The sequence below is a fragment of the Cynara cardunculus genome (genome assembly GCF_001531365.2).
Source record: "Cynara cardunculus var. scolymus isolate 2C chromosome LG 3, CcrdV1, whole genome shotgun sequence".
NCBI classification, from domain to species: Eukaryota; Viridiplantae; Streptophyta; class Magnoliopsida; order Asterales; family Asteraceae; genus Cynara; species Cynara cardunculus.
The window spans coordinates 13,077,849-13,088,788 of record NC_037530.1 but is presented as its reverse complement, the minus strand read 5'-3'; positions in this window follow the sequence as shown (position 1 = coordinate 13,088,788).

Genomic DNA, 10,940 nt, shown 5'->3' with positions numbered 1-10,940 from the left:
ATTTGATGATAATTGTTCAAGTAGCCTACGAATCTATATTGCATAAGGTCTGACTGTTGGCATCTTTATTGGATCTTATTGGCTACATTACCATCTGTTAAGTCTTCTCTTCAAAGGTTTGCAAATGTCCTAAGTCAATACGAGGTTGTATATGCCATCTACAATTGCACAGGTCAGGAAAGATCTAACCTGTTTTTGTATGAGACTTCAGCTAAAGAAATTGTTGAATTTGGAGTTGTTTTCCTGTTTTTTTTTATTGACCTTGAGATTTCTGTTGAAAGGCTGATTTCTATGAAAAATATGTTTTTTCGCAGGTGTTTGCTGTCATAACACTCCCCATCTATAAGCCAAACCTTGATGTTGTGAAGTAGTGTCAAACTCTTCAACTGCCGGTTATTTGTTGTTGACTTAGTTTGAGCTGTTTAGCAACGTACAGCAGGTGATTTAGTTGATCATGCAGTACAGCATACAGAGCATACTAAGAGGAAGTGGATACTAAGAGCATACTAAGAGCATATTGCAATCAAAAGCAAAGGAAGAAAAGTGTTTTTGGGTCTAAAGGCAGTCAATTTTATTGTTTGTCTGGGTTGTAATTGTAAAACTTTCTGTTGTTTTAATCATATATCAGTTTTATTTTTATTTTTTTGGCTTATAATTGTTGCGTTTTGTATTTGAGTTTTAGTTTTTTGTTTAGATTGTAATTTTTGGTTCATTTTTTTTATCTGTTTTGTGTTGTGTTTAAATTGTTTGAGAATCGTTGAACTATTTTTCCRTCGCGTAAACTGTTTTTCATCAGTTTCAACTGTTTTTGACTGTTTTTAATAGTTTTTAACTGTTTTCAACAGTTTTGACTGTTTTTATTGATTTTTGACAGTTTTGAGTCAACTATCTGATTTCTCATCAGTTTTTGTATGCATCAGTTTTAGTGTGTTTATGTTTTTCTTCTTGAGCTAAACTGTTCCTGAATTCTTTTACTGATTTCATCGCATTAGATCCTATATCTGATCAATCTTATTTTTTTTAATTGGCAGTTTCATTTGAGAGAGAGGATAAAGAATTGAGAGAGATGATTGCTGAATTGGAAAAGGGCATATTGGACTACAAAGAGAAATACCTTAATATGTTCTATGAAAACCATTCAAATGAGGAATATATTAAAGATTTAAAAAGGGATCATAAAGAAAATTGTGAAAGAATTGAGAAGGACTTTGAGTATAAGATTGAAAAACTTGAGAACACTCTCAGCTCTTCAGAAAAGATTATGATGAGGATTTGAAGATTTGGAGTAAAGCTAATAAAGATCTTTTCAATAAACTCCAAGAAGTTAGAAGTGCACTTTCGATTGAGAAAAACTCTCCAAGGAATAATACAGAAACAGATGATTTAACTAAGAAATTTCATAAGTCTGAGAATGATCTGAGTGAGTTAAAGAAGTTATTGGATTTAGAGAAGGAGAAATTTTTGAAAGCAGAAAAGAGTTTGAATGTTGAAAGAGTAGAGTTTGAGAAAGAGAAGAAGAGATTTATTGAACTAGAAAGAAAATTTGTAGCTGAATGTGTATCTTACGAGAAAAAGTTAAATTCTCTCGAGCTGATCGCAAAGAAGCTGTTAAAGCAAATCTCGGATTTTAAGTAGCTAATCATCTTGGAAGGAACCAAGAATGAAAAAGAAAAGAAAGACATCTCTGAAGACTGTCAGAGTCAATTACAGAAATTATCTTAAAGCATTGATCTAAAGCAGAAGGCTTTAGACGAAGAGAAGAAGCAATTTGCTTTTGAGAAAAGAAATACTTCAAAGAAGTATACAACAATTGCTAAAGAGCTGGCAAATAAGAAAAAGTGGCTTGACATTGCCTCGGGGAATGAAAAGAGCAGCTCAGATGAAGAGAAAAGAGAGTTAATAAATCAGAAGWGAAAGTTTGAAATGCTTCAGAAGGAGTTAGAAGGTAAACTCCTGGACACTACAAGCAAATTGTCTGATCTAAAGACACACCTTGAAACTGAGATGAAGATGAGAACTGAACTTAAAATTAAATTTGATTTAGTTACTGCTGAAAGAGACCAGTTATTAAAGAAAGTAAAAGACTTTTCTTGTGCTAAAAGCCCAACTGGTTCTCTATCGCAGTGTAAAACTTGCTTTTATGACTGTCTTAAATCGAACAGTTATTCTAGCAGCCCTAAATCTACTGTTTTTAAGAACTATTCTCGTTCTTCTAATCAGTATTGTCAAGGATACGTCATTGGATAACCCAATTATTCGTCTAAGATTAAAAGCATTTGGGTTAGTAAATCTGAATCTGTTTCAACTCGTACTCCTGTTGCTACTAATAATCTTCCTTGTTTTGTGAGATCCAATTCTGACTTGATAAATCTTAGCAAGAAAATGATCATGTGCTCCACATGTAAATCAACAGCTTTTGTGAACAAGAAGATATATAACAGATGGAGTACAGACAACAAATATCAGAACAGTTCAAAAGATAAGAACATGTATGATAACAATTACTGGTACGGTTCATATTTTATTCCTGATCATCCTGTTCACAGTGCTGAAAAGAAAATATCTTATAGAAATAAATGGTTTGGAAGTTACAACATATCCCAACCCGATACTAACAAAATAGGACCCAAATTCATTTGGGTACCAAAATCTACTTAATCTGGTTTTGCAGGTGTGTCAATTTTGTGTTGATCAGAATATCATATCAGTGATACACCGATGCAGAGGGAGTTGTAATCTATTTCAAATAAGGCTTCTGAACATTTCAGTTCAGGACCCGTACTTTACCGAGTGTGGTTTCTAAACACTCAGTTCAGAACCCATGCTAAACACGTTTTTCTTATTTTTTTTAATTTTTTTTTGAGCTGAATCGAATCATTTCAATAATCTACTTTCTAGGGAGAGTCTCTAGAAAGTTCAATAAATGTTTTTGAAAGTGAATAATTTTTTTTGGTAACGAGTACATTTTCTAAACTGGTATTTCTTGAGAGTTTACTTGCGTAATTTCTCATCGTACATAACTCCAATACCTGTTTCAGCTATTCTTCAAATTGTTATTATCACGTCTCATATAAGAAAATCATTTTCGGTGATAATACGCTCGTTTGTATTCAAAGTTTGTTTTCTGATATTCTTTTTCGTTGATTGATATACTATCAATATTTTTTTTAATACCAGAATCTGTAAACTCGTTCTTACATATCTTCATTCATTTCTCTCATATACCGAATAATCAGATCATTGTCGCATCATTCTTTCATTAATTGTGCTTAAAGCCAAATATTTTGATCAATTTTTATCTGATCATTGTGCTTTATCTGAAATATTATTTTTGATCAACTTTTTGTGATCAATTGAGCACAACTATAATTTTTTTGGAAGGACTGAGTGCTTATCAGAAATACCTCAATGGAATGTCAGAACCGACAAACCTACCCATGAGGACAACCAGATCTTAGTGAGCTTTATATACAAAAGGGTTTGTGTGCTGAGACTAAAATGAAAATGAAAGGGGTAGCTGTTGTGAGCTAAAAGAATTGACGAGAGTTGTGTTAGGATTAAAAGAATATAAGAATCATGTTCTAAACTTCTAAAATCCGGGCATACCACACAATCTATTAGTTCTCAATTCTTTCGAGACTAATATTGAAAAAGGCAAAGCCCAGGTCAATTCTTGTCACAACCCCACCAACTACTCATTTATCTCTCAACAGATAAATGTTTCAATAACATTTGGGGCACGCAGTTTATCATCTATCAATTTCTCATTCGGAGAAAGTTGATATTGAATCAGAAGGATATATGTCCCCCCTTCAAGTCTTTTTGATCACATATTAAGTTTGATAAATTTGTGTAGTTCACACGGTTTATCTTTTTGAGCCTAAACAGAAGCATACGTTGCTTTATCTTTCTACACTACACAGATTTAGCATTTTATATGTTATTTTGCCAAAACATTCATAGATATGCTTTTATTAAGCTATCGATGATTGAATGGAAGACCTGGTGAGATGAGCATAAAAAAGTCTCATATATACAGTATATCCGTTGTACTGAGTATATCTGTTATACTCACAGGCCAATCTTTTTATAAGATTGAAAACAATTTCATTCGTTGAAATTGGTTGCTATCTTCCCATTCTCTTAATCTGAAAAGATTAAATAAGTGGATTTGAAAAGATCTACTTACAATTTTTTGAATTGACGGCTTACGCGGAGAATTTCATTCATTCTTGTGTATGATGGAATGATTCTCATTTCATCATAAGGAGAAGTATGTAATAATGAATGAAATATTCATTTCCGAACATTATAAAGGGAATCTGATGAAAAAATCAAGGGGGAGTAACTTCAAATTTGGCAAAAGACTCAAAAGAAGTGTGACTAGAGATAATTACAGAAAGATTATTCCGATGCTAAAACGACTGAGAGTTTTTGAATGAGAAGATCATCATTTCAAAAGTTTACATCAGAGTTCTTTTTTCAAAGAGAAATTTTGTTAGAGTTTGTTGTCTGAAGATTCTTTGAAGATCATATTCTGTAGTTTGTTGTCTGAAGATTGAAGATTGTTATTGATTCTGATCTATATTGTCAAAAGAGAATATCATCACTGTTCTACATTCGAGGGGGCGAATGTTAGAAGATCTTTCTCAACAGAAAATTATCTGAAGATTTCAAGTGAAGATTGTTTTTAATATTTCTGAAGAAGTCATAAAGTGCGTAAAGAGACAAAGTTCAAACGAGATTCAACGCGCGCAAATTCTTTCAAGTCTGAATACAAAGGGGGAGAATGTTAAGACTGAAAGTCAGTGTAAAATTGTATTCGTCTTGAAAGTTACTATTGTCTATAATTAAAATAGACATCGTGTTTGACTTTGTATGTAAGGTTTGACTTTGACCATTTGTGTAATGTTTGACCCTATAAATAGGGTGTTGTTTCTTGTAATTGTTAGGATGCTTATTGTAAGATTTAGAATACGTAAAGAAAAGTTGACCAAGAATTTGAAGATCTTGACTTTCTCTCTCAACTCTCTCTATGATGTTCTTAATGATATTATCAGATCTGCCATTGATGTGAAGCTCATATGAAGATTGATCATTGTTAGGGACTCACAGACATGATTTAATCCAAAACTGATTCTTTTTTAATACAAAACCGATTTATGTTGTTATCTTTCATTTAGAAAGATCATAGCATATAAATCATTTTTGGCTAATTACGGCCATTTATTAGACTTTTTCTTGTTGGATAATTGGCTTATCACTACAACAAAATTGAGTTTATAGGACGCCCTCAATCTCTAAGTGTCCCAATAGATCGCTTTATAGGACATAATTTATAGGACCAAAATATAAAACGTCCTATCTAAAGGTGTTGTAATAATTTTATATGACGTATTAACAAGTTTTTTAGGACATTTTTAATAGAAAGTGTCGCATTAGCAACTTTATAGGATACTTTTAAGAAAGTGTCCTATAAACTCAATTTGTTGTTATAAGACAGTTTTTCAAATAGTGTCTTATAAAGTTGCTAATGGGACGTTTTATATTAAAAATGTCCTAAAAACTTATTACGACGTCAAACATCATATAAACTTATTACAACGCCTTTAAATAGAACATTTTATTTTTTTGTTCCTATAAACTAAGTCCTATAAAAGGTCTATTAGGACGCTTAGAAATTGAGAATGTCCTATAAATCCAATGTTGTTGTAGTGTCGAAATTTTATTTATTGATTGGTTTCTTAATCAACTGGTTTAAATTCACAAGAGGGTGAGTGATTTAGGGTTTAGTTCCTATCAAACACAGGGAACAGTTATGGAAACTTCTGGTTTGTTTTGTCTCATAGCATATGCGGATTCTTTTCCAGGAGGGATCTACTTTCACTTTTAAGCATTTACAAGAAAAAATAGTTTGATGCTTCACAAAATTCTTTTTGGCATCCTCAACCTAATACCTATGACAATCACTATAACAAAATCGGATTTATAGAACATTTTCAAATTCTAAGTGTCTTAATAGACCTCTTTATAGGACTTAGTTTATAGAACCAAAAAAATAAAATGTCCTATCTAAATGTGTTGTAATAAGTTTATATGATGTTTTTTTGATGTCGTAATAAGTTTTTTAGGACACTTTTAATATAAAGTGTCACATTATCAACTTTATAGGACACTATTTGAAAATTTTTCCTATAAAAACAAATGTCCTATAAAAAATTGAGTTTATAGGACACTTTCTCAAAAATATTCATAAAGTTGCTAATACGACATTTTCTATTAAAAATGTCCTAAAAAACTTGTTAAGACGCCCAAAAGCGTCATATAAACTTATTACAACACCTTTAGATATGACGCTTTATATTTTKGTTCTATAAATTAAGTCCTATAAAATGGTCTATTGGAACACTTAAAAATTAAGAGTATCTTATAAACCCAATTTTATTGTAATAAAATTATGGAATTTGGTATGCAAGTGGTCTTTTATTTTAGTATAAAAATGTAGTACAGAAAAGTCAAAATGCTCATAAATATAGAGGTATGCAATCACTTCAAAATTAGCCATCTGCCAATTGAAACGCTTGAAATCTGTGTAGTTATTATAGATCGTGTTAGTTAGAAATTACATTATAACAAATTCGGGTTTATAGAATATTCTTAATTTTTAAGTTTTTTAATAGACTTCTTTATAAAATTTAGTTTATAGGATTAAAAAAATAAAGCATTATATCTAAATGCGTTATAATAAGTTTATATGACGTTTTTTGACATCGAAATAAGTTTTTTAGAACACTTTTAATATAAAGCGTCTCATTAACAACTTTATAGGACACTATTTGAAAAATTGTCCTGTAAAAACAAATGTCCTATGAAAAATTGAGTTTATAGTACATGTGTTTCACATGTACTATTTTACACTCTATACTACAACAAAATCGGGTTTATAGGACACTCCCAATTTCTAAGCGTCCTGATAGACCTTTTTATAAGACTTAGTTTATAGGACCAAAAAAATAAAACGTCCTATCTAAAAGTGTTGTAATATGTTTATATGACGTTTTTTGACGTCGTAATAAGTTTTTAAGGACACTTTTAATATAAAGCGTCTCAGTAGCAACTTTATAATATACTATTTGAAAAACTATCCTATAAAAACAAATGTTCTATAAAAAATTGAGTTTATAGGACATCCTATAAAATTGCTAATGCGACACTTTGTATTAAAAATGTCATAAAAAACTTGTTAAGACGCCCAAAAACGTCATATAAACTTATCACAACACCTTTAGATAGGACATTTTATATTTTGATCCTATAAATTAAGTCATATAAAACGGTCTAATGGAACACTTAAAGATTGGGGTTGTCCTATAAACCCAATTTTGTTGTAGTGCTATTAGGATGCTTTTAGTGTTACATAATACATTTTATACGATCTTTCAATTGTTTTTTAATTATAGAACTTATTACAACATATATTTTGGTACTAATATAAGTCTTTTTGCGTCATTTGAATTTCGTCTCCTAAAACCACTTTTACGACGCTCATTCGGAACTATTTTATACTCTATTAGCTAGAACTAAACCACTTATTAGGACATTCATAAGTGTCTTAATTTATATTCTATTAGGATGCTTTTAGTGTTACATAAAACATTTTTTAGAAGGATTAAATTTGTGTCAAAATCATATAGCTTGTAAGGTCGCCTAATTTTGTCTTAATTTTTTTTGGAACGCCTTTAGTTAGGCATATACGTCTTGATAGGTGTCTTTTGTTGTAGTGTGTTATGTATTTTTAACTAATGATGAGGTGGATTTTTTTTAATATCTAAGTAAACATTTTTTAAATCAATGATTTTGTCACATCATATGAGGTAACGGGTTACTTATTAAACTGATAAATCATTCTCTTAAATATATGAAAAGTTTAATCAAGATGTTATAATAAAGATTTTAAAAGTTGATTATTTTAAATAAGAATTACGTACTTTGATTCCATTTAGATATTAATATAAAGGTACTCACACAATACAACAAGATAAATCTTTATTTTAATGTTTAGTTTTTTTATTTGTCTCTATCAATATAATACGATTTTATGTGGTTTTGAGAAAGTCGTAATGTTTTTATTTTTGGATGAAATATAAATTTGAAGTTAGCATAAAATTTTGAAAAAAAAATCGATATTAGTATCAAATTAATTATTTAATAGTTTTTAATTTTTTTATAACTTCTTTAATTCAATATTTTACTATAATTTAATTTAGATTTAATAATAAAGTAATTTTTTTTTTTAATAATATATATTTTTATAAAAATAATAATTAAACATTATGTTAAAATTCAATGATTATTTTAATTATATTTCAGGTTTTCTATTTATAAAATGAATGTTTATCCTATATCTGATTATGTTTATCTGCAGTTAGTTACACGAATTTAAAAATGAAGTTTTAATAAGTTGTATTTACGCAAAATTACTTGTAATCTTGAATTTTAAGTAATATGCATCAATAAATAATACTATATGTATAAAAAACGATTTTTAAAAGTTTTTATCAAATATTTTATAATATAGTATAGATAATTTTGATAATTAAAAAAAATTGAAGAAGAGAAAATGCAAACCAACATTCTCATTTGAATTTTTTTTAAAACAAACGGCTTCTTTAATTAATTGGAAAGATTATTTGAAAGAGTAAAATGGAATACGTAATACTACAATAAAATTGGGTTTATAGGATGCCCGTAATTTCTAAGTGTTCTAATAGACCGTTTTATAGGACTTAATTTATATGACCAAAATATAAAGTGTTCTATCTAAAGGTGTTATAATAAGTTTATATGACGCTTTTGGACGTCATAACAAGTTTTTAAAGACATTTTTAATATAAAATGTCACATTAACAACTTTATAGGACACTTTTGAAAAATTATCTTATAAACTGTTAGCTCTCAGTTCCTTAAATGTAAAAGTATAGAAAAAGTAAAACTGCAAGTATTGACAGAAGATGATATGTCACAGAAGACCACAGAGGACCAACAGCAAAAGATGCACAAACTACAAGTCTCAAGTGACAGAACCTCTGTCGTGTCTCACAGAGGTTCTGGAAGATATCCTCTGCGTACTTCCAAGTTTCATCTAGCAGAGCCTTTGTGTTGTCTAACAGAGGGTCTGCAGCAATGTCTTCTGTGTAGATTATCTTTAAGCTGTTTTACTTAGGTCTTTTAGCTGCTCGTGCCTATCACGTGTTCTTGTCTGTAATTGGTTTTGATCGAATGGCTTAGATTAATTTACTTTAAGTCATGTCAGAAAAACGGTTACTTGCTTGTATAAATAGCAGCGTATGCCTTTGTAATTCGGTGTGCTTCCAGTATTGTAATCGTCAATATTTTCATCAATTGAAAATCATTTGAAGCCTTCTCTTGTGTTCTTCATTAATCTTCATCTGTGTTTTTATCGATGTCTGCTTGAGTTGATTCACATTATTTCCACTGCATTATCTCTGTTAAATCAATCATCCAAGTAAGTAATCTTTACCAAGAAATAGAGTTATTCGGTCCTAACAATTGGCATCAGAGCGGGAATCAAATTTTAATTTGATTATTTATGTTCTTGGTATTCATCCTTTGTCGACTCTAGAACACACAGTCTTCTTCTCCAAGTTTACCCTATTTTTCAYTGTTTTATCAATTTTCTCCTATTTTCTTTTGATTCTTCTTCAATCAWTGGCGAATACRGCCAATGMTKCCTTCATGAGTACGGGTTCACAGTCTAAGCCTCCAACGCTCATTCGTGAGGAATTCCCTCAATGGAAAATTCGAATGGTGAACTTTCTAGAAGGAATTCACCCAAGAATCTGTGAGTTCCTATATAACCCTCCTTATGTCCCAATGAACCTCATTCCAAGAGTTCTTGCAACTCAAACTACAGCAGAAATTCCAGAGCATTACGAGCCTCGACCCGAAGCGAACTGGAGTGATGAAGACAAGGTAATTGTCGAATTAGGGAATAAATGTAAACGGTTGTTAATCATGGCCATTCCCAATGACATCTTCAAATGTATCGATCACTGTCAACTGTCCATGGACATTTGGGCGGAACTGGAGAAATTAATCGAAGGTGGAAGGAAAACGTTAAAGAACAATCGTTCTATCTGCATCGACGAATACTACAACTTCAAGGCCAAAGAGGGTGAGTCTCTTACGGATACATACGCGAGACTAAACACGTTAATAAGCAACTGTAAAAGGTATGGTATCCCCAGATCAACAGAGGAGAACAACTCACTGTTCTTGAAGAGCCTTGGAGATGAATGGTCGAATATTACAATGTCCATGAAGGCCATCCTAGATCTCGAAACATGGACGTTAGCAGACTTGTTTGGATMTCTCAAGAGTCAAGAGTCCCAAGTTATGCAAATAAAGAGAAATCTAGGTGGCCCTCTGGCTCTAGTTGCAGAGGACGGGTGCTCCGGCAAGGGAAAGGAAGGGAAGAAGGTGAAGAAGGAGAAAAAGAAGAAGAAAATGGTGTTGATTGCTGACAGTGACCAGAGTTCTGAAGAAGAGGAGATCTCCATGAAGGAGATAATGAAGACTCTTGCGCTGATYACAAGAGAATACAKAAAGGGTGGAGACAGGAAGGAGTACAGAAGCTTCAATTGCAGAAACTTCACAGAAGGAGAGAGATCTGAGAAGAAAGAGAAAGAGCAGAAACCCTTTCAGAGGGCTGAAGAGCAGAGGAAGGAAGAGCCCAAAGATGGCTGCTTCAAGTGTGGCAAACCTGGCCACTACGCTGCAGACTGCTGGTCCAAAGGACCAAGGACATCACAGAGGGGTCTGAAAGATGCAGCCTACTACAGAAAGAAGACTGAGTTCTATCAACAGAAGTCACTTCTAGCTCAATCCAGTGAGCTAGTCACAGATGAATCCTCTGATGA